Below are 26,858 nucleotides of genomic sequence, written 5' to 3' on the forward strand. Positions count from 1 at the left end.
CCAGTGGTGGGTGTGGCCAGAGGCAGAAGTGGGAGGAGCAATGGATACAACTCTTTCCCTTTGCTAATAGGGTCCCAGACCTTGAGATTTCAGGGCCCAAACCTAAGAGCTATGGGTGGCCCCCAGTGATATCATGGAAGGCAACCCCTGGGGATGTCACAAGGGTGATGAGATTGAGCATGACACATGAAGCATTAACCACAGTCACTGAGAGCATGTCATCCAAATAACACAAAGTCTAACAAATGAGCAAATATGTCACTGGGTGGAAATTAAGGTAGAAACCTTAGCTAAAGGGAGTGTTCCCAGGTTGAATTGAAGGGAGCCATGGGAGGAAACATTTAATCTAGTCTTGGAAACCTAGAACTTTCAGGTCAGCTATGGAGGTCAGGACATCCTATTTTGTGCAGTAGGCTACATTCCAGCCTGACCAAAGCCAGAGGTTTCTAGTCCTCCTCTCTCCATCCATTGGCAAGGCATACAAATGGCACAATCACAGTTCAAAGACAAGTTCCAGTAACCTGAAACTGTTCGTAACTAGAGGCATGCTTTTACGATTGGGGCCTCTTGCTGCCACTGCACCACTGGTACACGATTTCCGTTCTCATCCTGGGGCAAAGTTCTCAACTCGAGGTAACTCTTCTAGGTTAGTGGAGTTTGTAACCTGAAGCGTTTGTAACCTGAGGTGTTTGTAACTTGAGGTACCACGGTATGTATGTTGGAAGCTGCCCAGAGTGGCTGGCGCAACCCAGTAAGATGTGTGGGGAATCAATAGTAAAATTATCATTATGGAATGGGATGTCCCTATTTTAATCGGAGAAATGTTGGAAAGTATGGACCAGTGGGCAGCTTCCTATGTATGGAAGGAGCTTGCTCAGCCATTTGGGGGTTGGGCGGGGAACCCCTTTCTCAAAGCTTTGGCCCTGACTTATTTTAGTTTCTTAGGTTTGCTGTGAAAATTGTTGAGCTTTTTTCGATAAATGAAATTTTTAGATTGACTTGCCTAAGATCCAGGAAAAAGTGCTGCCTTTTGGAAATCCCCCCCCCCCCCGGCCTTTGAAATCCTGGGAAAATCTGGACGTATGGCAGCCCTATCCATAATGTTGTGCCAAACATTGTACAAACTGCAATGCATGCTCAGTGTTGGCTGTAAAAGTAGCCTTCCTGCATTAGCATACCAGCAGGAGACAATATGCTAGGGATAACCTTTGTATGCTGTGCCTGTTCTTCCTATTCCCTGAAGGCAGTTGCCAAATCTTGATCTAGGTCTACGAAATAGAACATGGGATGAAAAGCCATCGTTCCAAATAGGTGGTTCCAGAAGCAATTGTTCCATGTGCCAGCAGGATTCTTCCGTGATGCCCATCAGTGCACGCCATTGCTTAGATGTGTAAATCAGGAAAACACACTTCCTTAGAGTTGCCTGTTGGAACAATTTGATCACTGTACACAGTGTTCTTTTTCCAGCCTGGCAGGTTATCCTGATAACAATGAGAAAACACAAAATCGCACCCTTACACTTTTGTAACATCTGTCACCATAAAGTGCCTGGCATGTTTTGAATCAAGGGTTGCTAGTGTCAAAGTGTTGTCATCTGCGCTTCTTGAGTTTAGGGATGTGTGAAACCCACGTAAGATGACAAATGTGTCATCATCAGTTTTGCTTTTCCTGGCCATAAGGGACAAGCTTCTTTTGGAAAAATCCACAGACCTGTTTAAAATTTGTCTGGTTCCATTTATGCTTTCACTGTTCTACTGCTTTATCATTTGTTCGGGTAAATTTTGGCCTTGGAGGATGATGTAGACTTCTAAAATTTTTACTCATTGTTATATTATACTGTAGCTTTTGGTAGGTACGGTCCCCACTACCCAACTCAGGATCCAGAATAAACACCGTCCTGGCCCGGGATACACCTGACTTGGATTTGGCCCTTAATCAAATAGGGTGGGGCTAATGTTTAATTGGGGTTATTTTTTTTTAAAAAAATCCTAATTAAACATATGTTTGGGAGCGTGCAGGGCAGCGGAAAACATTTGTGAAGAAGTATACAGCAGCCTGCAGGATTCAATCCTGCTGGGGGTTGCTCCACCAGTGCATTCCCTGTGGGGAGTGCTAGAGTTGTCTGCCTCTCTCTCTTCCAATCTGTGACTCCCTCCCCCACCCCCTGACAGCTCTGGATGGTTCCAGGCAGCCCAATCAGAGGTGATCTAGAGCTATTTTCCCCCAACTTGAGAGAGGCCCGGATCTCTGCACAGCTGTAGCTTTTGTAGTCTCAGAGCTGCATAAACATCATTTTCTCCTAAGCTTATTTTGCTTGAGGTGAGACTGCATCACAGGGCATGTGGTTTCCTTCTCCCCCATTTCTGGTGGGTGAGAAAGGTTTTTTTCCCCTATCAAAGCTCATAATGCACTCTTTCCTATTTTTGCCTGGACTGACTCTTAATTTCCAAGGCTAGCCAAGCACCGTGCATCTTGAATTCCTCATGGTGCATCACACTTTGTATCTTAACTTAGTATATTTTAACAATTTTGCTGATTCCATGGGAATATTGCAGTCCTACAGCAACTAAGAGCCAATAATTGGGACTGTTCTGCTAGTGTTATCGTCATACACTTGTCCTTTTCCTGCAGTTTGAAAGCATTCAAATGTTGACATCTCAAGAGCCAGTACTCCAGGAATTTGCCCTGTGACCCAAATTAGTCTTCCAGCTTCTGGAGAAGTACAGACCCTCAGCTGGTCTCTTCCCCTTCTGTATGCCACACATCACATTCAAAGACCCCTGAACTGTGAAGAAATTGGCTCCATAGAGACCTTGTTTCCAAGGTCTGTTTCTAAACATGATGGCCACAGGCATCAGGAAAACTTCCCCCTCTTCAAACAGCAGCACTGAACAGTTGGCTCAGTCCATTACAGATTTTAATTTCCCCCCTCTTTTTGGCATTGTTCTGAAACATCAGGCATTGTTGCATGCCAGAGTCAACATCCAAAAATTGTATTCCCCCCACCCCCATGAGCACAGAAGCAGAATGGTCAATTTCGTGCTCTGGCTCCCACTTCCTCACTTTATAGCACCCAGTGTGCTGGCCACCTTAAGAGATACAGTTTTTAGATCCCCTCAAATTACTCTTCTGCCAACTGGGCAGTGAGAGAGAACACCTGTCTGTGGTCCCTAGGATAGATTGTGCGGTGGAGTGTGCTCAGCTCAGAAGGGAGCATTCATAAAAGAGGACATAGGCACACATTTCTTCATGTGCCTGCAATTGGCAAGAGCCGTGTGAACTGTAAACTCATTAGCCTTGCTATGCACCCCTTTCTCTCAGCCCCCTTCCTCCAAACATTTCTTCTTAACTGCCTACCAAAATGTAAATAATTGGAATATTAGAAATCATGTTCAAGAGCTGATGTTGGAATTACTTAGCACATCTCTGTGTCTAGCGTGATTTCCCCTCCATGTTCTCTAAACTATCGTGATCCCATATAAGTTATCCTTCCATGACCTCAAGTTTCTTTCACCCCCAGGCTCAGCAGTCTCTATTATTTAGTGAATCACAGTAAGTCTCGGATAACTGAACATGATTCCCCTAGTAATGTACCGTGCTTTGCTATTTTAATCATGAACAAAATACTCACTCTCTTTGCCACGAGAATATGCAGAATATGTCCATTTAGGGTACGTGCACATCACAAAAGACCTGCTGATCTCCCTGCTGTGAGAAAATGCTAGACATATTTCAGATGACTCTACCTACTAGATATGTCGGGAGAATTGCTGGTTGGATCCAAGTCTTCAGTAACAGCAAGACTCAGGTCTTCATACGGAGTTTCATTCTTCCTGAGCCCAATGCCTCCAAGGCATGAGCCCTCTACCATTGCCTGGTCCCTCCCACTCTCCAGTGCCTGTTTACCAGCACACAGAGCATCCTAGGCGAGATGTAATGGAGAGGAAAGGGATGGCTCAGTTCCTGTCTCAGAGGCTGCCCCTTTAAGGACCTCCACTTTCCATAAGAGGTGGAGCCTTGACTCCATTTGTAATACTGTGTACAGTTTTAGCTTTGTATTGTAGAGTTGGGAAAATTTCAGAAAAGGGCAACCAAAAGAGGTGGAGGTGACTCTTCTATGAGGAAATTTTGGACCTTTTAGTTTAGAAAAAAGGCAAGTAAGTGGTGACGTGATAAAAAATTATAAACTTATGCATGACACTGAGACAGTGGATAGAGGTAAGTTATTCTCCCTCTCTCATAACGCTGTAACACAGGACAGATAAATAAAAGTCCTTCTTCACATAGTGCATCGTTGAACTTATGGAACTCGCTTACACAGGTGGCAGTAATGGCCACCACTTGGGATGGCTTGACCTGGGGATTGGACAAATTCATGGAGGATAAGACTATCAGTGACTATTGGCCACAATGGTTGTCTTCTACCTCCATTGTCAGAGGCAATATGTCTCTGAATCCCAGTTGTTGGAAACTGCTGGAGGGGAGAGTGCTGTCATGCTCGAATCTTGCTTGAGGGTTTTGCACAGACATATAGCTGACTGAAAAGAGGATACTAGATGGGCCATTGGTCTGATTCAATAGGCTCTTATGGGTGATCAGGACCAGGAGAGTTACAAGGGCTGGACCTGGGAGCAAATTGAAGTATGTTGCTCATTCCCAGAGATCTGTCCATGGTCCTGCAAACCTGATACACAGCCATCCTTTTTCTTTGTACTCTGCACCGTTGTCTGTGTTTTGTGCATGTGTGTCTGAAGTCTTTATGGGCTTATTTTATTTTATTTTACTGTTTTGAGGGAATTATTTTAATATGTACTTTAATTGTGTGTGATTTTTTTTGGTAATTGGTTATAAGCAGCTTAGACACTAATTAAGCAGCATATTAATGTCTGCAAATGTGACACGAAGGCTTGCAACATTACCCCTGCCATGTAGGAATCCCTTGCAGATGACCACAGCACCTGGAGATATTCAATCAGGTCATGTATCCACAGCAGTGACCAGAGGAGGAATGACTGCTGGGACAAAAAAAAAAAATCTCTTTCCACTTTCTCCATGCCTAGGGCTGTCATATTTCAAACAGTGAAAATCTGGACAGAAAAGTTGTTGAACTGATTTCTGCCCAGACACTGCTGCCAACTCCAGTCTTCCGTATATATCCAGGAAAATCCGGATGTAAGACAACCCTATCCACGCCATGCATAATTTTATATACTTCTATTTTTTTGCCTCTTATTTGCCTTTTTTCTGAAATAAAAGGTCCCAAATCCTGCAGCCTTTCTTCACAGGGATGTTGCTCCATCTTCTTAGTTTCATTTGTCACTTTCTGAGCTTCCCCAGCTCTTTAATATCCTTTTTGAGGTGAGGTGACCAGAACTATACACAGCATTCCAAATGCCATCACATCTTAAATTTGTGTAATGGCATTATAATATCAGCCATTATCCTTCCCTTCCCTTCCCTTCCCTTCCTTTCCCATCCCATTCCTAGTTTGGAATTTGCCTTGTCTACAGCTGTGGTGTGTTTCCAGTCTAAGGATTCATCTACACTTTTCCTTTCGCCTCTGCTTTCCCCAGGGAAAGCCTACTGTTTACCATTGAATCACAGCAAATGTCAAATGGGTTTTCTCCTGATTGATGTTTGCTCCAGTTTAGCACTGAAGAGTGGATTTTCTAGGGGGAAGTGGAGGGGTAAAGGAAAAACTGCTTGGGCCCATGCCTTCTATACATGGGACAAGCGCAAGTGTGGAAAGCCCTAAGTCTACTTTTTCCCAGTCAGGTTCACTATAATGAGGGGCTACATCTTTCCAGATGAGGTGTTAAACCAAGAAATCCTAATTGTTAGGTCTTCTCTAGATTTTTAACCTGACTCACCTAACACCTCCCCTAGGAATCCTGGGAACTAAGGGGGAGGAATGTACTTTAAATACATGGTGTGTAGGCAGCCTTAAATATCATCATCTCATACCACTGTATCCAGAGAGGAAGGCCTCAAAAACTTTCCATAATTCTGAAGCCCTTAAGTATTTCTTCATTTAAAAAACAACAACAACCTGAGGGACATGTGAGTGTTTAGGGTTATTCAGTCACTTATAAGAAGAAGCCATGCCACAATACATTTGTTCATTTTTAAGGTGCTTTTGTTGCGACAGACTCACACAGCAACTTCTCTGAAATTGACAAGAATAGGTGTTTGACGGTGTGACGCTTTCCATGGGCAGGCCGCAGCCGAGGATGTCACATTTGGAGCTCATGCAAACTCAACCTTTGAACCGCCAGAGTCCCTCTCAGCTGGAATGTAGGCCCTGAAAAACACCAAAGGCGCCTTTCACACCTGACGTGCCGCTTTCGGAGGACACAGGTCTCTCTGTAGTTCAGCGGCAAGTCGGAGATGTTCTAAAATGGCCCTGATTAAAAACAACAACGGCGATGTGCAGGGTGAATCCTGAGGTGGCCATTTAGCTTGGGGAAAGCTGACGCTAATTAGGGTGGCTATGAGTTGTGTAGGGGCAGAAAAGCTCCTGTCCTCATCCTCTCCTTTCGTCTAATGCGTTGTGACAGAACCTAAATATTTCTCAGGGAGAAAAACAAACAAACAAACAGGTTAGCTGACCTCCTTCGTGCATTTGTGCACAACTGTCAACCTGTGAAGATAAAATGAAGTTCCAGCTACTGTGGAGTGGTTTGAGGCCTTTCCCTCCAGGCTCAGCTTGTTACCTCAGCGAATGCTCCCAAGCAGAGAATGAAGAAAAGGCCAACATTTGCAACAGGCAAGCGAGGCTTTCCCTGACAAAGCTGAGGTAGAATTAGGAAAAGTTCTTTCTTTGGTAAGCACAAGGTCCTCTTCTTGCCCACAGAAACCTAAGCTTGCTATTCTCTGTTGCCAAATCGTGAATCTCTTTCCAGCTTTAGTGGAGGCATTCGAAATGTGGATAGGCTGGTGCCCATTGGGACTCGCAGGGCAGAAGGGAGCAAGAGCAACTGTAGGCAGAGCCAATGACAGGAAGAGCCACCATCTCATAGAATTAGAAGGGACCAAAAGGATCATCAACTCCCTGCAATGCAGGGATCTCGCCCAACATGGGACTTGAACAAATGATCCTGAGCTTAAGAGTCTCATGCTCTGCCAACTGAGCTATCCTCTGGAGGCTGGCTGAGGTTGGTGGGGCAGCGCCCCATTTTAGCTGCACTGAACGGTTGTTTTTCTGTGCCATCTTACTGCTAAATAGGAAGTGGTGATGGTGGTTCCAGCCACCAAGGAGGAGGGAGAACGGTGAGCCACAGTCAGTCACTGGGCCTGTGCCATCAGTTGTGCTCTTTCAAGGCTCCTTTACTTACACTGTTCAATGTGATGGAGAACTGATGACTGAAGTAGCCTGCATGTCTAACCCATGGGGACTGAAAGTGCTGAACTCTTAGATTTAAGAACACAAAAAGAGCCTGCTGGATCAGACCAATGGCCCATCTAAGTCCAGCATTCTGTTCTCACAGTGGCCAGCAAGATGTCCGTGGGGGCTTTCTATTGTCATGGGGGAGACATTCCGTTTCATTACAGCCACTTCTCAATTTTGACAGAAGAGCAAACAGTTTGGGCGGCTGTCAGTTCCATAGCAACATCACCTTAGCTGTTGACCATTGTTGGGTTCACAAGGTAGATTAATCTGGCCTCGGTACAGCAAATAAAAATAAATGAGAGAGAAGAAACGCAAGCGTACAAAATGGTGAGATGATGCACAAGGAACCTGAAGGGTCATGATCCAGTTCCTGCTAGCTTTTGGGGAACCAAGAGAGATTCACTAATCCTCAATAATTAAAGGGATTCTCTTCCCTTCCCTCCTCTCCAGCGAATAGCAATTGAGTGAGGTTTCAGCTCACGCCTGTTAACGATGCCAGTGACATGTTCATAATGCTGTTATACATTTCCTTGTGCATTACGGTTGTAAAAGAAGAGGGGGGCGATTGTGGCACAGGGCCAGAACCACTTAGATCATTTTACCAGGGGCACACCAGGGAGCAGAGCACCCAATCAAGGAGACTCTCTTTCCGGTCCACAGCACCCCGTGTTGTGACATTCCTCTCGCAGTTGTCCCCCTGCATTACCGCCACCGACATAAGAGACGATTGTTGTCTTTGGATATCACAATCAGTTTAGCTAAAGCAAGGGTCAAACTGCTGTCAGGGAATTCAGATGTATGTTTCAACTTAGTTTTGTCACCCTGCTAGATGAGGGGAGGAGGGAAATTGCAGCTATGGGTAAGGTCATACCAGGGGCACAAACTTTTATTTGCGAGTGGCTGAGGACGAAACAAAATCTGATTTTGCTCAGATACAGGTGTTTTGGTGGTGGGTTCATCATCATCATCATGACTATCATTTATTTAGTACTGTACTGTTTTAATATCTCTACATCTCTCCCTTCTTTGGAATTGGAGAGTTTGTTCATGCTAGGGTTAAAGAATTGTGCCACGTTCTGTTGCAAAGAGGGCCCAGGAAATTGTGGAGCCAACACACACTTAGGTTGAATTCCCTTTCTTTTTAAAATATTGCTAGTGTGGTGGAGAATCACACCTCTTCACATACAGTGCATTGTACAACTAGATATATGCTGGCGGTGCTACCCAAATTGGTATTAAACACATCTCAGGGTTTTTCTTTTGCAATGGTCAAACATAGGTATCAGCAAGGGGGTCAGTTGAAACTCCCTGATGACCATAGTCCCCTGCTGATTCTCAGCTTTCTTTTTCAAAGACTTAAGTTTCTAGCAACTGTAGATGCTGAGATATAAGGCAAAATGTACAGGCACGAGTCTTCTAACTTTTGTGTGTGAGAAAGTAGCCTGTTCCCCCATTTCAGTGTTTTTCTTCCATCTACTCCTCCCAAATCCTGTGCATGAATATACATTAACGCAGGTTACCTGCGTCTCTTTATTTGTAATGCTTTTATTGCCCTTCCACAGGTAGATGGCATGTCACAGGGAAGGAGATTGCCTTATGACTCCTGCACAGAGACAGCTGCATCTCAGTGATCTCAGGTTAGTCCCTACCTGGGCTTTAGGAATATAGTTTGTCACCTTGCCCAGGTGATTTTGCTTTCCTTGAAAGGTTAGAGCTGGGAAATATCACCTCCTGTACAATGACACTCCCTGCCCCTTTGTATAGAAGGGATGGTGAACCTGTGGCCTTCCAGATGTTATTGGACTGCAACTCCCATCAGATGGCCATGGATGATGGGAGTTGGCTCACCACTGCATTTTGGGCTGGGGGAATTCGGTTTGATTCATATGCATGTTTAAATCACTTGACTTCCCCCAAGGACTCCTGGGATTACTGTCATTTGCTTAGGGTGCTGTAGTTGTAGTTGTGTGATGCGAAAACTATGGTTCTCGGGGGTTTTTGAGGGGGGAGGAAGTCATATGCTTTCAATGTGGGTTGAATGCGCTTTAAACACACTGTGTGAACCTGCCTTATGTTGCACTTCCTGAAACAATGTGTGAACTGAATGGCAGCTATCCTCTGAAATTCATACTGCCCCTTATTTTGCAATGGAGTTTTCCAACAAAAATGCATATATTAGGGGAAAATGCATATAAAGAAGCACATATTCATGAAAATAGCATACAGTGGAACCTCTGGTTGCGAACGTGATCCGTGCGAGAGGCACGTTCGCAACCCGCAGTGCTGTGCATGCACAGGACACGATTCGGTGCTTCTGCGCATGTACAAAGCGCTGAAACCCGGAAGTAACCCGTTCCGGTACTTCCGGGTTTCGGTGCGTCCATAACCTGAAAACACGCAACCCGCAGCTATCACAACCCAAGGTATGACTGTATAAGCATCTAGAGAAGTAAAGAAGATTATTTGCAAAAATATGTACATGTGCTTTCTTTTTTGGGGGGCGGTGAGGATTTAATGTCCCCCTCCAACTCAAATGGAACTAAGGATTGGAAAAATGAGCAGTGGAGAGAAACTGAGAATGGCAGCTCTAACCACCCCTAATTTGGGGGGGGATACAGCCCTTCCTGAGGGAGCTGATTGCTGTGATGCTGCTGATGTCACAACACTCCTTTAATTCTGCCTTGAGCAAATCTCTTCCTGCTGTTCCTAAAGCGGAGGGGGCATCATGCTCATGTTTCTCTCCCTCCCAGGTGACAGGATACCCAAACTCACATTTCCTGACAGTCTCTCAAGTTTCTCTTGCCCGCCCTGGTTACGTGTTTCAGGATGTGGTTGACAAGAGTTGGCTGCTCGTCCACAGGCATTTGGAACATTATCATAGATGATGTCATGAAAACAGAACATTCCCAGCTGGATCAGCCCATCTAAAACCCAGCATCCTGTCCTTGAAACCAGCCAGCCAGATGCTTCTGGGAGCCCCACATGTCCTACATCTGTAAGAACCTGTCTGTCTGACTTCACTTCCTCCACTGTCTGTTGGCACAGAAGGGAAGGTAACAGAGGCCACATCTGCACGTATACTTAAAACACAGTGCTACTACTTTAAACCAGTCATGGCTTCTCCCAAAGACTCATGGGAAGTGTAGTTTGTTAAGGCTGCTGGGAGTTCTTAGGACACCACTACTCCCATGCCAGAGCTACAATCCTCAGAATGGTTTAACAACCAGTCCCTCTTCCTGGGAAACTCTGGGAGCTGTAGCTCTGTGAGAAGAATAAGGGTCTCCTGAGAACTTTTAGCAGCTTTAACTACACTTCCCAAGATTCTTTGGTGGAAGCCATGGCTGCTAAAGGGGCCTCACAGTGCTTTAAATGCATGGTGTAAATGTGGCCAGTCTCCCTTTGTGATACTTGTAGGTTTTCAACCTTGTGACACCAGCAATCATTATATCAGTTCCAAACCACCTCTCACATATATCTGCAGGTTTAGCAACAATGTCAATCTCACAATAAGGAAAAGGGAAAAGGCTGTTAGGCTTAGCAGGCTTAGAAGCAAAGGGTCAGTAATGGATCTAGTCTGAAGTGAGGACAGGTATTCTCTATAAATTCAATTGAGGAAAAGCACCACAGGGCTTGGAAAAGCTCTAGCACATTATTCAAAGGTGAAGTGAATTTGGTCAGCACCTGGGTGTAAGGTACCCAGAGTGGTCTTGAACCAAGGTCTCTACTGCCGGGCCATGGTGCATTACTTCCTGCACCACAGGCACTCTGGTCCCTCAGAAAGCAGGTTCTTTTGATCAAGGGAATCATCTTGGCAGCTGTTGTGGCCTGAATATAGTCAACTAATCCTCCCCAAAAACCCAGCACTAAGACCTGACACTGAGACAACCTAGATGTGGTACAGAACATCCATGAATAGGACTTTCCATGTTAGTATTGGTAGGGGTGTGTGGCAACCACATCATTTACCTTGTACAGTGGTACCTCGGGATGTGAACGGGATCCATTCCGGAGCCCCGTTTGCATCCTGAAGTGAACGCAACCCGTGTCTACGCGTCTGCACGTGCACGGGTCGCATTTTGCCGCTTCTGCGCGTGACGACATTTTGACCGTCTGCGCATGTGCGCGTGGTGGAACTCGGAAGTAACGTGCTCCGTTACTTCCGGGTCGCTGCAGAGCGCAACCCAAAAATACTTTACTTGAAGCACATTTATCCCGAGGTATGACTATAAATGTAAGGATATATCTTATCTTCCTATATACATAAAATGTAAGACTGTCATCACGCTGCAGGTTGGTGGCTATGCCAATTACAGTACAATGAATTGCAGGTGGGCAGGGGAGTAAGCAAGCAACATGGGTAACAGGTGGCCCAGGCAAGCTGTTTAACAGAGGACCCCCTTCTAGTAAACTTATCTCCAGTGAGGTTTAATGGGGATGGGGGGATGCATTTCACAGTAATTTAGCAAGCCGCAGTGTGAAGCAACTCCCCCCTCTGCAAAATGCAGCTGCAGCTATGTTTAATGGCTGTGCGGGGAGGCATTTCACATAGCATCTTGCTAAACTGTTGTGGGAAGTGCCTTCTCCCCTCCTTTAAAATGGCTTGGGGTGAGCTGGGGGAGGGAGGGAGGAGAAGCATGGGGGAGAGGTGAAGGAAGCTGTGGGGATAGGTGCAAGTGTGGGTGAGGTGTAAAGGGACGTTGGCAAAGGGGAAGCAGGGTTGGTGAATGGAACAAGCAGGAGGAGCAGCCATTAGCTTCATCACTTTTAAATAGTCTCTAGATGTCTTACAAGCAGAAGAAGAAAAAAATACAATACTGTACATATATCCCCACCGGGGGTTGTAGTTTGGAGGGTGCCTGGCAGTGGTGACTGGTGCCCATTGAGACTGGTGGGGCAGAAAGCAGGGAGGCCAATGGTAGGCAGAACCTGAGTTAATGACAGACAGAGCCAGCTAATTCTAGTTTTGTCCCTATCCTCTTCCCTCCTGAGTTCTACAAGGGGCCACGCTGAGACTAATGAGGAGATGATAGCAGAGAGAATGCCAAATGGGGCAGTTCTGTAAGATGGTTTAAGTTGATTGACTCCAAATTGAGATGCCTACCTATCTCTGTGTGGGGGGGGGGAGAGAGAGAGAGACAGACAGACAGACAGACAGACAGACAGTAAGAGAGAGAGAGGGATGAGTATGGCCCACCGTGTACATTTTAATTATACTGCCTTTCTTTGGCTCATGTAATCATGAATAAGTGAAGCACGATGCAATCTGTGGTATGTATTTTGCAAAACATTACCATCTGGGTGAGTTTTTTGACTGCCCTTTTGCAACTCTCTTAGTTGGCTCAATTGCGGGATGGTTTTTAAAGAGGCGATTGGCAGCTACGTTGTCAACTGGTGCCTGGATGTGGTCCGTTGGCCTCCGTTCCCCCAAATTCTGCATTCCAGAGTACTTGTCAATGTTAATTAAACCAGCAGCTGGCTGTGTCAGCAAGCGTGTATTTGGGATGGGGTACAAAGACCCCCCAGGCAGAAGTCTGGGGCCGTGTCTGAGTGGTTGAATGCAGAATTGCCAACTCAGAATTCCTGTTTATGTCACCAGTTGTAGGAACATCCTGAAATGGGAATGGTCCTGAGCTGGATAACCGGACCAGGGGTGGGAAACCTGTGGCCCCTCCCACTTTGGTTGGACTGCAGCTCCTAGTCACCATGGCCAATGGTGGGAGTTGTATTCCAGCAGCATCTTGGGTCAGCGGGGTCACAGCATTTGGAAAACTATTAATAAAGCTTGTTACATGTTAAAAAAGCAACAACAAAACTATTGCAAGTACTCAAGCAACTCAAGTCCCACCCCCATGAGAAGTCTGCTCCCCAACCAAAGCCTGCCCCCCAAGGTCCCCTCTTAACAAAATCCTGTCTACACCCATGGGCCATAGGATTCTCATCCCTGAGACAGGCTATGTGGGTCATTTGGATTACAGTGATACCTTGGGTTAAGAACTTAATTCATTCCGGAGGTCCATTCTTAACCTGAAACTGTTCTTAACCTGAAGCGCCACTTTAGCTAATGGGGCCTCCTGCTGCTGCTGCGCCGCAGTTGTGCGATTTCTGTTCTCATCCTGAAGCAAAGTTCTTAACCCGAGGTACTATTTCTGGGTTAGTGGAGCCTGTAACCTGAAGCATCTGTAACCTGAAGCGAATGTAACCCGAGGTACCACTGTACTTTGCATTAGCCAGCATTTGTCAAGCAACAATATCACACCTTCTAGCAGCTAACTCAAGTGGTAAGTGGTACAGAGGAACAAATGGAAGACATCAGCATGCTTGGGGAGGAGCCTTGAAGTTCTCAGAAGTACAAAAAAGCTTTGAAAAACAACCCCAAACAGGAACCCCCTTCCACTCACAAAAATAGCCCGTTGGTTACTGACCATACTCAGTAGGCACAGAATGGAGAGCGGTGGAACGTGGAGAAGAGGGAGTGGAACACTCTGGTTGGAGGGAATGGCAGGCTGGAAGCTAGAAAAGGAACATCCCCTTTTGGAGAGAAGAAGCACTGCAACATCCTGTTGCAGGTCTCCTATCGGTTCACTCGCCAGCCACAAAGCCTGTTGTGTTGAGCCACTGATACGAGGCAGCGCAGAATGGTTTTGCCACTTCAGGGATTGGATCTGGCCATGGTCACACCATACACTGAAAGCACTACGATGCCACTTCAAAGAGCAGTTTCCTCCTCCTGCAGTTTCTAGCAGCTGGTATTCAGAACCATTGCTGCCTTTGACCATAGGGGCAGAGCCTAGCTGTCATGGCTGGTAGCCATTGATAGCTTTATCCTCCATGAATTTGTCCAGTCTTCTTTTTAAGCCATCTAAAATGGTGGCCATCACTGCCTCCTGTGCACACATGCACTGTGTGAAGTTCTTCCTTTTTTTGTCTGTCCTGAATCTTCAGCTTCATTGGATGTCCCTGAGTTCTAGTATTATAAGAGAGAAAAACTCAACTGTCCATTTTCTCTATCGTAATTGTATGCATAAATAGGTTACATATCAGACATACAAAAATCTGAGTTTTCTACACAAACATCTCTTGTGTCCTCCAACCAGGTAAACAAGAAACGTTATCAGAGTGCAAGGGGTTATCCCAGCCAGGCCAAAGGGCACAGAGTGGGGCTGGTGAAAGGTATAGCCTGGCAAGGCTATCAAGATCCTAGAGGTCCACATTTTAGCCTTTGATCTATGGTTGCCCACAATGATTGTTGGTTTTGACTAGAATACAAAACGTACCTGGCTCTCAGCCTGTACTGCCCCCAGTATCCTGCTGAAGACGTGTTTCTTATCTTGGTTTGGGGCCAGAAGTCCCCCAAGTGTATTTTCCCTGTTGCCTGTGTGAAAATGCCTTCCTGCAAGCTCTAATCTCCAAAGAACTCTCCCCACCTCACTCTCTGCAGCAGCTCCTGGTACATTTCATCAGCTTGTGAACTCAGATCAAGATCTTTACGCTGGGAAGATTTTCGCGTCAAATAAGAGCTGACAATAGTAGTCACGTTGGCATAAAATCCTGGGCCAGAAGGATTACAAAGGAATCAGAGTGGATTCAGTTCTTTTCTTTCATTCTATTCCACCCCACCTCCTTTTTTTCTGGGAGACAGTAATGGATTGCAAAGCACACAGATTCCATCCTTTTTATAACACCAGAGGTCACTGTATGATCGCACATTTGAGGTTGCCACAGGGTTCCTGGGAGGTCAGAGATGCTTAATCCATATTAAGGGCCCAAACAAGCAGCAAAACGTGTACTTCGCGATTTCTGTCTTTGATACTGCTTCATGCCAGTCAAAACTTTGCTTTCAGATGATTTCCCTTTCCCTCCCTACCTTCCGGTGTGTGAAAGGAATATCACACATAACGACAAATTTCAGAAGAGCAGCTGTGAAGAGCAGATTATTGCAGTGAAAAATACAAAGCTCTCTACTCCTAACAGAAGTGGGAAGGGCCATAGCTCAGTGGTAGAGCATTTGCTTGGCATGCAGAAGGTCCCTGGTTCACTTTCTGGCCTTTCCAGGTAGAGTAGAAAAGACCTTACACTGCCACTCAGTGTAGAGTGATACTGCCCTGTGTGCATGGCTGGAATCTCCTTGAAGGGCACCTGAGCAAAATCCATTCTCTTTTCCTTCAAATCTCTTCCCTTCTCTTTGAAGTCCTTGCTTAACTCTCCTTGCTTCTCATATCCCAGACCCTCCAAGTGTCCCTATTTTCCAGTGACAGTCCTGGATTTACAGAAGCTGTCCCAGTTTCTGATTTGATCCCAGAATGTCCCTATTTTCCTTAGGAACATCCCTATTTTCATCGGAGAAATGTTGGAGGGTATGGAGTTATGCAACTCTTGAGCCAAGGAGATAAGTAACTACACAACCTTGTTTAGAATATATCTGAAGGCAGCCCTGTATATGGAAGTTTTTAAAATGTTTAATGTTTTATTATGTTTTATATATGTTGGAAGCTGCCCAGAGTAGCTGGGGCAACAGAGTCAGATGGGCAGGGTATAAAAAACAATCTTCTTCTTCTTCTTCTTCTTCTTCTTCTTCTTCTTCTTCTTCTTCTTCTTCTTCTTCTTCTTCAGTATGTCCCTTCACTGGAGAAAAGTTGGAGAGTATGATATCCCTCCCTCTCCCAAGTATTCAGACTGGAAGTTCCAGGGATTTTTATTTTTTATATTTTGCTTTGTTTATACTGCATATAATGGCATGCACAACAAGGATGGGGAAGTCGCAGCCTTCCAGCTGTTGTTGGACTACAACTCCCATCAGCCCCAGCCAGCATGGTCAAAGATCAGAGATGGAAGGAGTTGTAGTCTAGCAACAACTGAAGGGCCACTGGTTCTGTACATTGATGCTGCTTTGCTAAATAATAATATTTAGAATGGCTCTCACTCCTTCACCTCGGCACTCATTCCTGCAGTATTCGACAGAAGACAGAAATATCCGTGGCATACGAGCTCTTTCTCATGGCACCAACTGCAACCTAGTTTTCACAGAAAGCGCTCAGTCCTTCTGTCTCACAGTCTGACACCTGTCACTCATCTGCCCCAAACATATCTGACAAGTCCAAGGTAAAAGCGGATTTAGAGCAGCCAGTTGATGGCAACGGCCTGTAATCGCTTGCACTGAAGAGAGAGGATTCTCTCCCCCTCCCCTTGTTCCTTAATCCCCTTTCCTCTCAAATGCTGCAGTCGAAAGAATCCTGAAATCTTTTTTCTATGGCCATTTTCTGATGCAGAAAAAGCTCGTGAACTGTTTTGAGGGAGCAGATCTCTCTCTGTGAGTTTCTGTCTGCCTGTCTCTCCCTCTCCCCCCACTTCTTCCGCACCATAGGAAGATGACTTCTACTGAGTCAGAGCACTAGCCCATCTAGTTCAGTATTGCCTGCACTGACTTGCAGCATCTCTACAAGGTTCCTGACAGGCAACATCCCACTTGGAAATGCTGGGGATGGAATCTGGGACTCCCTGCAAGGAAAAGCCCTGAGCCCTTCCCCAGATGTGCCCCCCCACATTATACTGCAAGCGTGGAAAACTTTTTCCAACCCAAGGGCTGCATCCTCTTATGTGGAACCTTCTGGGGGCAGGTATGAATGGCAATAGAAGTGATGGCCCTGTACACATTTTAGACTCTGATACATTCTTCTGGGGACGCGGGTGGCCCTGTGGGTTAAACCACAGAACCTAGGACTTGCTGATCAGAAGGTCGGCGGTTCGAATCCCCGTGACAGGGTGAGCTCCCTGCTCCTGCCAACCTAGCAGTTCAAAAGCACATCAAAGTGCAAGTAGATAAATAGGTACCACTCCGGCAGGAAGGTAAATGGTGTTTCCGTGCGCTGCTCTGGTTTGCCAGAAGCAGCTTAGTCATGCTGGCCACATGACCTGGAAACTGTACGCTGGCTCCCTCGGCCAGTAAAGCAAGATGAGTGCCGCAACCACAGAGTCGGCCACGACTGGACCTAATGGTCAGGGGTCCCTTTACCTTTACCTTTAAACATTTTGGTAATCTAAGTTTAGCCTTATTGAGGGGCAGTATTTCAATATGAGTAGGAAAATGAGAGTACCCCTAAACATTTTTTTAAGGAAAAAAGCACTGCCCGGGAGTAAGCTTCATTGAACAGGGTGGGGCTTGCTTCTGAGTAAACATGCATACGTTTGCACTGCACATCCTTGGTAAACGTGACATCTCCTCTCTCTTTGTTGTTTTCTGTATGATCAAAGTTCAGCTAGAAAGCTGTACGATAGTTGCAGAATGTAATATAAAATATAGGCAGGGCCACAATGGTGGCAGCACCCCAGTTATGGAATTTACTCCCCATGGCGATCTAGCTGCCTCTCTGCCTTTGTCTCATAACTGGAAGGGAATTTGGTAGTCTAGTCGTTGGCTAGGCACTGCATTAAACTTTATTGCTGCTTTGTTGTTATTGTATATTGAATTACTGTTTTATGTTGGTTTTATTTGATCATTGTTTGCCACCCTCAGCTGCCTTTGGAGGAAGGCTAGGATATAAGAATAAATAATAAGAATAATTTTCCAAAAGAATTTTCTCATGCATTCACGTGCATACATGCAAACATATAGGTACATGTAACAGATCAGAAACCTTTATGTTTCTTGTAAGGGAGATAACACGACAAAAATCAGGGCCAGGGAGGGTGGGGGGGGGGAATAGCTCTGCAGTCACTTATTTCCCACAACCCCCAAGCCACTGATTTCCAGTTCCCCACTTAAAGATACGTTGATCTGAGACAGATCAATTTAGCAGTGCTGAATTTGAATCAAGTGTGCCCTGTAATTTGAATGATCAGCGGTTCATTTCCTGATAGCCTGAGCTGACCTAGTCATGACTTCTCTGTGCTCAGAGAAATGATCTGACTGTAGCTAACATGGGCTGAAAGGTTTTTAAATAGGATCCAATCAGATTTCTTGCTGCCTGGCCTGGGATGGGCTTAAATCCACCCGTGGTACTCTGGAGTTAAATGTTTTCTGCAGTCTCCTCTTGGATATTGAGTGCATCTCCCTTCCTTTGGGTTGAAATTAAAAACTCAAAGGGTCTCCTGTTTTCCACAGCCCCTTGCCAGCCATTAACTCCCCCAACTGAATAGGAGGAAAGCAATCTCTGTTTCTCTGTCTGTCTTTCTCTCTGTGTGTACACAAGCCCACACATAAGGCATAGGGTAAGGGATGGCATTTTGGAAAAGCTCTGTTTAGAAAGCAGGTTTTTAATTTAATAAAAAGGGGATCAATCAAATCGATTAGCATTTTGGAAGGCTTATAGCTCCTCCTCCTTCATGTGTGCATAGGGATATTAGCCATCTGTCTGCAGGATCCTTGTCATTCACCCTTATCACTGGGAGCGGAGAGAAACTCTCACTGTGTTCACGCATTCACTGTGTACTGTTTCCACTGCAGGGGTTGAATCCATGTTCACACATGTTATCCAAAATGCAGATGTATCCTATACTTTGTTTAAGATAACCAGTGTGTGCTGTGCTGTTTTCTCAAACCAGCTTCACACCTCTAGAGTCCCTAAGCCTGTCCCAGTTCAACTCTTCCAAGGTGTGAACACCTTTGCATGGGGGAAAGACACCCCCTTCCTGTCAGAGCCTGCTTGGTGTGTACACAAACAGAAGTGAATGAAGCCATGGGGATGTGAACAGCTGGTGGAGGGAGGAATTGTGAAACAAAGTGGGGAACAACTTCCTTGCACTCTTGTTGGTAATGTGAATACGCCCTTTGTGTTTGCCACTAGGGGGTGGCTTTTCCTATCTGACTTGAGCCACCATACAGATCGGGGATGACATATCCTGCCAATGTCTGGGGAAAACTGAGACATCCACTTTCCCCCCCATGAGAGCACAGCGGCCATTTTGGGCGCCATGATCTCGCTCCCAAACCATGATCTTGCATAGCACCCCAAAGTACATTTTGGGACACTGTGAGAGCAGAGCACTGAAAAAGTGCATCCTTTGGGCTCTGTGATCTCATGTGGACCACATGACTCGTGCAGGAGGAGCATGGGCAGGAAGATTTGTGTCCTGATTTGGGGACTCAACATGTTGGAGGGTATGGGATGGCTTCCACTAGAACTCTGATGGGACATCTTGCCCTTTTGGGTTGAGGCATAAAAGACCCCGGGGGCTCACATTTTAATATGAAACTCCCCATTTCACACTTCCTGAAACTGCATGGGCCCCAAAATACAGCTAGCCTTTGAAATTCACACTACTCTGAATTTTGCAATGCACTTCTCCAGCTACTGGGGAAAAGTCTACCTAGACGTGCATAGATTAGTAAAAATAGCATGCAAAAATGCAACCTATCAGGGGAATCACTTGCAGAAATGGTTATACCAGGAAACGTTGTACACACAGATGTGTATACCAGGAAAAATCTGCACCAAAAGAATTTCCATGAGAATACCCACTTTGGAACACAGTCCTCCTACCCTCCCAATGGAAAAGTAGCCTGGTGCCCAAAATTTGTTCTTTTAATAGCTCCCTTAAGATTTTATTAAATAAAAAAAAAATCAGCCAGGCCCTTTTTCAGGGAAGCATTTTGGGCTATTGTTCATGCTGGCTTTTCAGATGTATTGAATGTAAACTTATTGCTCAACTTTGCCATGTTGTGTTTATTTCCTTGTTTTGGTCCACTGTCACGATATTTTCAAATGGTGGGCAGTTGGTGAATCCCCGAAATGAATGAATGAATAAATAATATGCAATTCAGGCTGCGAATCTGATGAAGACTTACCTGGGAGTAAAAACCCCTTAACAGTAGTAAACATGCACAGGATGGCGCCATTCATTTTAATCAAATTAAATGTGCTGCTTCTGTCTATTTAATCTCCCCTGCTTACCTCAATCATTCCATAGAGCCAGAAGAGTTCAGAAAACTCTCAAGATTCATTCCACATGCTGCAACTCTTCCCCAGTTGCCTATAAATGTGATTACAGGAAAGACAAATGGCAGTTTTTGCTCTGATCTTCCGAGACAAGGGTTAATTTCCATCATTGTCCGACGTTATGTTAATCAGCCACCAATTGCTCTTTTTGTATGGAAATATATCACCCTGGATTTAGGATAACTGGCCTCTGCTGTTATCTTTGAGTAATGAAAGGACGCAGCATGCCGGCTGACTCAAGGGCTGAAACACAAGCAAGGCCACTCTTCCCATCGATTTATCATCTATTAAAGGTGTGCCAGTTTTGCAAAGGAACAGCACCTTTGCGCTCCACCAAAGCCAAGAATGGGATCCTCATTTGTTTTCTGGGTGGCGTGAGGTGGGGGCTAGATCCACCTTGCGGTTCTGAAGGTGACAGGTGCCAAAGAAAAAGGTGCGCTAATTGAGACGTCTCAAGGGAGCGGCAAGAAGTAAACTGGCAAAGGTAACTGAATGGAGAGGATTTGCAGCCGTGCACAGACAAGCATTTCAGGGATTGCTACAGAAGAGACAAAAGTACATGGAGGGTAAAGGAGAAACGTATTGGAGAACAGGACACCATCTTCACACTTGAGGAAGAGAGGAGAAAATTATGTTAATCAAGAGAGGAAACTGATATGTGGGGGGAAGGAAGTAGCTGCTATAAAGGAAATAAAGACCGTGGGGTTATTATTTACTAGATGACCAGGGAAACCTTTATCACAGACACTTGGATGGCTTAAAAAGACAGTTGGACACATTTGTGGAAGACAAAGCCTACAGCCAGAATGCCTATGTTCTACCTCCACTGTCGGAGGCAGTGATGCTTCTGAATACCAGTCGCTGGACACTGCAGGAGGGGAGCGTACTGATGTGCTCAGATCCTACTTGTAGGTTTCCTGGTTGATCCCTGTGAGAACAGGATGCTGGACTCCATGGGCCTTTGGTCTGATCCAGCAGGGCTCTTCTTGCATTTTTAAGCAAGTCCCACTGTGTTCAGTGGGTCTAACAAGCCACAACATATGTGCATAGGATGGTAGTCTTAGCGTGTGCCGCCTTCTGCGTTTGCAACATGAATTATGTTGCAAAGAAGCGGCTCTAGTTAATTAATAATGCCGGGCTTTATCAAATGTTAGCTTTCCTCTTCCTGGGCTATCTGCGAAAAGCCTTCCCCTCCTTTCTTTAAAGCAGTGGGTGAAAAAAACACTTTAATAATTCAGCAGGAACCTTTTACATTATGGAAATTATAATCAACTGGCAAAGGGTGAGAGATCTGATTTCTTTCTCTCCGCCACCCCCCGCCTGCCGTAGGACTTCAGCTCAAGTGTTACAAGTGTTGCATGATTAATGGCGAATGAAGAGAGGTGTGGAAGGGTCTTTGTTGCAAGATGCAATCTCAGCCGCCCTGCAGTAGATTACTTGCCCGTTGGTCCTCCAACCGCCTCTCCTGACGTGGCCCTATTTTTCAGGATTGCAAACGTGACACTGTCCCGGCGCGTGTGCCTTGAGGACTGCAAACTTGGAGAAGCCCTTTCCATTCCACCGCATGTACCCTTGGCTGCCATTGAATAATTTAAACCCATTAATCGTTTTAAGAGAAAGACTTAGTGCTGCTTGACTTGCTACAGCCGAATGGAGGGATGAGTGCTTGTGTGCTTCTCCAACACCGCCTCCATGAAGGGTCTTCAGCCAGATGCAGAAGATCCAAAGACACCTGACTTTTCCTCCTTAAACAGCTTGATTTTCCACCTCTCTAAAAAAAAATTAAGTGAGGGTTCCTATGCCGAAAGCAGTTAAGCAAACAATAATCCTGCCGCACTTGTAAGTAGACATCTTACGATATTAGCTGTTTATTTCACTGACATCCATTTGAAGAGTCTACAGGGGGCTGTTTCAGGAGTCAGGACCTCAATGTAATATACAAGCTCTGATTCTGATATTTCCCTTGATAACTGCGCTCTACCTTATTGGGGTCGGAAGTCAGGCAAGGTTCAGTGGCTGTTATAATGCTCACTGTCACCAGTAATAAGTACAAAGGACTTCCTCTAAAAGCAAGCTTATAAAACTTTAAGGAAAGTTGGATTGCTTAAGTGAACTTCCAAGGCTCTTTGGGAGGGGGCGGCTGCGCTTGCCTTGTCTACTTATATTAATTTCACAACGTCTAAAGGGTCAAGCAGTGTAGTTGGTGATGCTGATTAATTCATGAAACACACAGTCTTTGAGCTATCCTATCTACCTACATCTCTCCCCCCCCCCTTTACTCTCCTCCAACCTTTGGGGCTTTATTTTTTTTTTAAAAAAAATATCTATATACAGAGAGAGAAGGCGGTGGGAGGTGGGGAGAGAGTGAGCGTGAGCGTCAGAGAGCTCTAGCCTCTACCCCCTGCTACCAGGAGTTTAAGGTGCTAGTCAAGAAGAAGAGAAAAAATAGTTCAAACATCTCCCCCGCCCAATTCCTAGCCACATTGATCTGATTCTGCGTGACATTCAGACAATCAAAATTAAATTCTAAATTTTGAGCACAGTGTGAAATTCCAATTAGAGGACTATCATGGTCAAGGTGGCTAATGTGCATTTGCTACACTGATTGGAAGGTTAACCTTATTTTCATTCATGGGAGGCTGTCTTTGATCAGAATGTGGGGGGTCAGCGGCTACTGAGAATATCATTCAAGGTGGTATAATGGAGAGCTCGCAAAGCTGTAATGTTTGTGGAGTTTGCAGATGAGCAAAAAATGGCCAGCGATTCTCTTCCTTTCTTCATAGTGAGTTTTTTTTTAAAAAAATGTTGTTCTTGTTTTTAAACGAGTGCTGAGGGTCTGCGGAGCCAGCCTGGATGATCCTGTTCAAAGCTGTGATCCTGTGCATGTAAAGTTTAGAATCTAGTGGGAAAGGCCATTGAACCAGTCAGATAAGTTTCTTCATAAGATAACAGCATTGGCTGGCCAGGTGAGGACTATCATTTACAGGCCCACAGAGGTTGCCATAGAGACAAAAGCAGCTATATCCAGATTCTGATTTTTTTTTGGGGGGGTGTCTTCCTTTCCAGGAGTTGCTGCCACCACCCTCCCACTTACTCCTGCAGCTGCAGATGGGAGGGAACCTGGGATGCACTAGAGCAATTACTAGAGCCCCAGCTCTCCTCACTTCAACCTAAACCTTTGTGTTTTATTTGTAGAGTAAAGGCAGTCCACATTCTCTCTCAGTCTGTCCCAGACCTCAAAAAAGTGTGTCTGTCAATTACAGCTCCAATTCTACACCCCCAGGAGCCTGAATGCCAAACGTCTAGGCACAAGGGGATTCTAAAACCCCGAGGTTGGCAAAGCTACATACTTCGGCAGTCAAAGTAAGGAACTTTATTAGTTTGTGAAATATACTTGGAGTCGAGAGTGGATTTCATGCTCTTCATTCAGCTCATAGTGCTGAGGAGGAATGAAAGTCGCCCCAAAGTATCTGCTTTATATACATTATTTACACAATGGGATGAACGTGATTGGCTAATTCCGGAATTCTCCTGTAATTCCGGAATTCTCCTGTAGGCCAATCAGGTTGTGGATTCACTTCCATCTGGAGCTGGACTGGGTGGCTCCTGCAGACCAATCATACTGCTGCATTGTTCTCGGACCAATCAGACTGCTGCATTCTGAATCCTATTGTTCTCGGACCAATCAGACTGCTGCATTTTGGATCCTATTGTTCTCGGACCAATCAGACTGCTGCATTTTGGATCCTATTCAACTCAGTACATAACAGTTTGTTATTGAAAGAAAAATGGAAAAAGGATGGCAGCAGCTTTACAGCCTTTGGACCACTACACAAAGGGATCCAGAAATGGTCAACCAAAATGATGAAGGGGATGAAGTGACTCCTCCATGAAGGAAAGTTGTAGAGTTTCGGACTTTTTAGTTTGGAGGAAAAGCACGAGAGAACTTTACAAAATCATGCATGACACGGAGAAAGTGAACATAAAAAAATTCATTCTCTCTCTCTCTCTTTCATAACACAAAAACTTTATGGACACCCAATGAAGCTGGAAATTGGATGATTCAAAAGAAATAAATTAAAGTACTTCCTTTTTCCAGCGTATAGCTGGGCTATGGAACTTGCTCCTGCAGGAGGCAGTCGTGGCCACCAACTTGGAGAGCTTTAAAAGAGGATTGGGCAGATTCATGGAAGACTAAGGCTATCAATGGCCACTAGCCATGATGGCAATGCTCTGCCCCATGGCCACAGGCAATAATGCTTCTGAGTACCAGTCGCTGGAAACAGCAGGAGGGAAGAGTGCTCTTGTGCTTTGGTCCTGTCTGAAGTCACCCATAGGCATCTGGGTGGCCATTGTGAGAAAAGGATGCTAAACTAGATGGACTCCCTTTGGACTGATTCCAGCAGGCTCTTCTTATGTTCTAATGTTCATATGACTTCAGATTCTTAAGTGATTGATCCGGGTCATGATCCACCTGTATCCAATCAGGTGAACCCGCTTTGGAACCTGACCTTTGTGGATTCATCACCCATCCCTACTGGCTGCACATTTCACATAATGATAAAACGCGGTTGTGATAAACATGCTTCAATTTGAGGTTCTACTAGTAGTGCCAACACTGTGGCATTTAAGATTCTTTTCATTTTAAATGACGATAACAGGCACCAGAGGGATATTTTATCTAGCTCGTGAAGTCCTTTTAATCAAAATTAATTGCACCCTGTTCTCTGCAGCTATAAACTCCTTGCTGTCTTTGTTGGTGCAGATGAAACTTTACCTGCCACAACCCCTCAAAGGTGAACTCGCAGAAGTCCCCTTGAAAGCCCCGGTATCCGTCCTGTACCACAGAGCCATGCAAAGCATTTCTCTCTATGACTCCCCAATAGGAGAACCTTAGGATCCTGTGACAGAAGGGGTTAAGAAGCATTGAACGCCAGCCATTAAGTTGTAGCCCCTGGACATGGAGATATCAAATATTCTTTTTGGTATTTCAAAATCTTTGAACAGGACACACTTCCCTTTCGGTAGCTAAAGGATGCAGAAGTGGCTGCAGAGGACATGTATCACAGCTGGAAGACTAAAAGCAGACTCTCTGATTTTCAGGTGTCTTTGGGATACAAAGGCATTTTAAAATAAAATAGAACCAGAGGCACAGACCTATCTGTTTTTGTCTTTGTTTGGTTTTATTTTTTAACAAAAAACCCCCATCCCCCAGCAAAGATAATGAGCTTGTATCAAGCTGCAATCTTTGGATCAATCATGCTTGGAGCACCAGCAGATATAATGCTTCCTCCTACCTTTTTGAGACGCCCGCACTGCATACAAGGTATTAGTCCTGAATTGAAAAAGGAGAATCATCTGGAATATTTAAGGTACCAGGCTGCTGTTATGGCCTTAGAGCAAATATACAACAACAGCAGATCATGGGAATCGAAATGTTCCTGGGCTACCCCATTTCAAATGCACATGATTACATGCTTCCCCATCTTAAAAACAAGCAAACAAAAAGGGATGTGTGCAGTGCACTAGAGAGGTGTTTGCATGTTACATTCAATGAATATCCAATCTGTGTACACAAGAGAGTTAAGCAGTACACTCCCAGTTATTCACAGGCAACACCCAACAAGTTTGTGTACCTCCAAATACAATCACAGAGCTGAACAAATGCCTGCATCAGGGGGAAGTGTGCATGAAAATGACTGTAATATTGAAAACAGCACACAAAAATGCATTATCTTGGGGAAAATTGCTTGCAAAATTGTGCCCGTTAGTCTAAACTGCATACAAAATTGTGTTGTTGGGAGGAATTCGAACTACAATGCTGTGAATTTTCATGAGGATTTTTAATCTTTAAAAATTTGCTTCATTGTAAAATGTAGAGAACTGAATTTATGACTGGAAAAATGTGAAACTGAGAAAGCCAAAATTGCCAATCCAAAATATCTGCAGGGCACCAGCTTGGGAAAGGCTGCCTTAGATCTTGAGAGTATTTCCTCAAAAATAAAAAAATGCTACTTGTCACCATTGTCTTCTTGGACTGCTGCTCTTTCCTGGATGTGATATTTATTGATTTTTTTGACTTGATACCATTTATGATTTGCTTCCCATTAAATACATTCAAATGATTTCACAGGAAAGACATCAGCAATAAAAACAATGAAAAACATTCCCATGTGTAAAAATGATTACAAACAAATCAACACATACTGTGAAAACTATTAATGTCATTTAATACATAAAAGCCACTGCTGGCACAGATAGGGATAAATATGTAGATTATTATTCCACCTACTTAAGCAGTACACAGCTCATTGTTGAATGAAGCAATAACTTGCAGTTCCGCTATCTTTGTGATGAAAACCGAATAGTTTTCTCAAGTTGGCTTCTAATTTGCTTAAATATTACACTAGAGTGGAGCCGAAACAAGTCAGGTTTTTGCAAAGCAAACATTTCACCAGAGCAAAAAAAATACCTTTGATTGCCACAAATGTTTCAGCACTCCTTGCGGGGGGGGGGGGAAAAGAGTTTGGTTGTTC

General features: G+C 44.9%; 1 long non-coding RNA gene across 1 annotated transcript; it reads left to right on the forward strand.

Moving 5' to 3' along the window:
* The first annotated feature begins 8,890 nt into the window (after window positions 1-8,890).
* On the forward strand, window positions 8,891-26,238 carry LOC310831977. The gene is made up of 3 exons (XR_014558081.1): window positions 8,891-9,027; window positions 10,141-10,385; window positions 25,088-26,238. It is a non-coding gene; the product is annotated as an uncharacterized lncRNA (long non-coding RNA).
* The last annotated feature ends 620 nt before the right edge of the window (window positions 26,239-26,858 follow it).

Source organism: Podarcis gaigeae, assembly GCF_964106915.1.
Source record: "Podarcis gaigeae genome assembly, chromosome: 14".
Classification (NCBI taxonomy): domain Eukaryota; kingdom Metazoa; phylum Chordata; class Lepidosauria; order Squamata; family Lacertidae; genus Podarcis; species Podarcis gaigeae.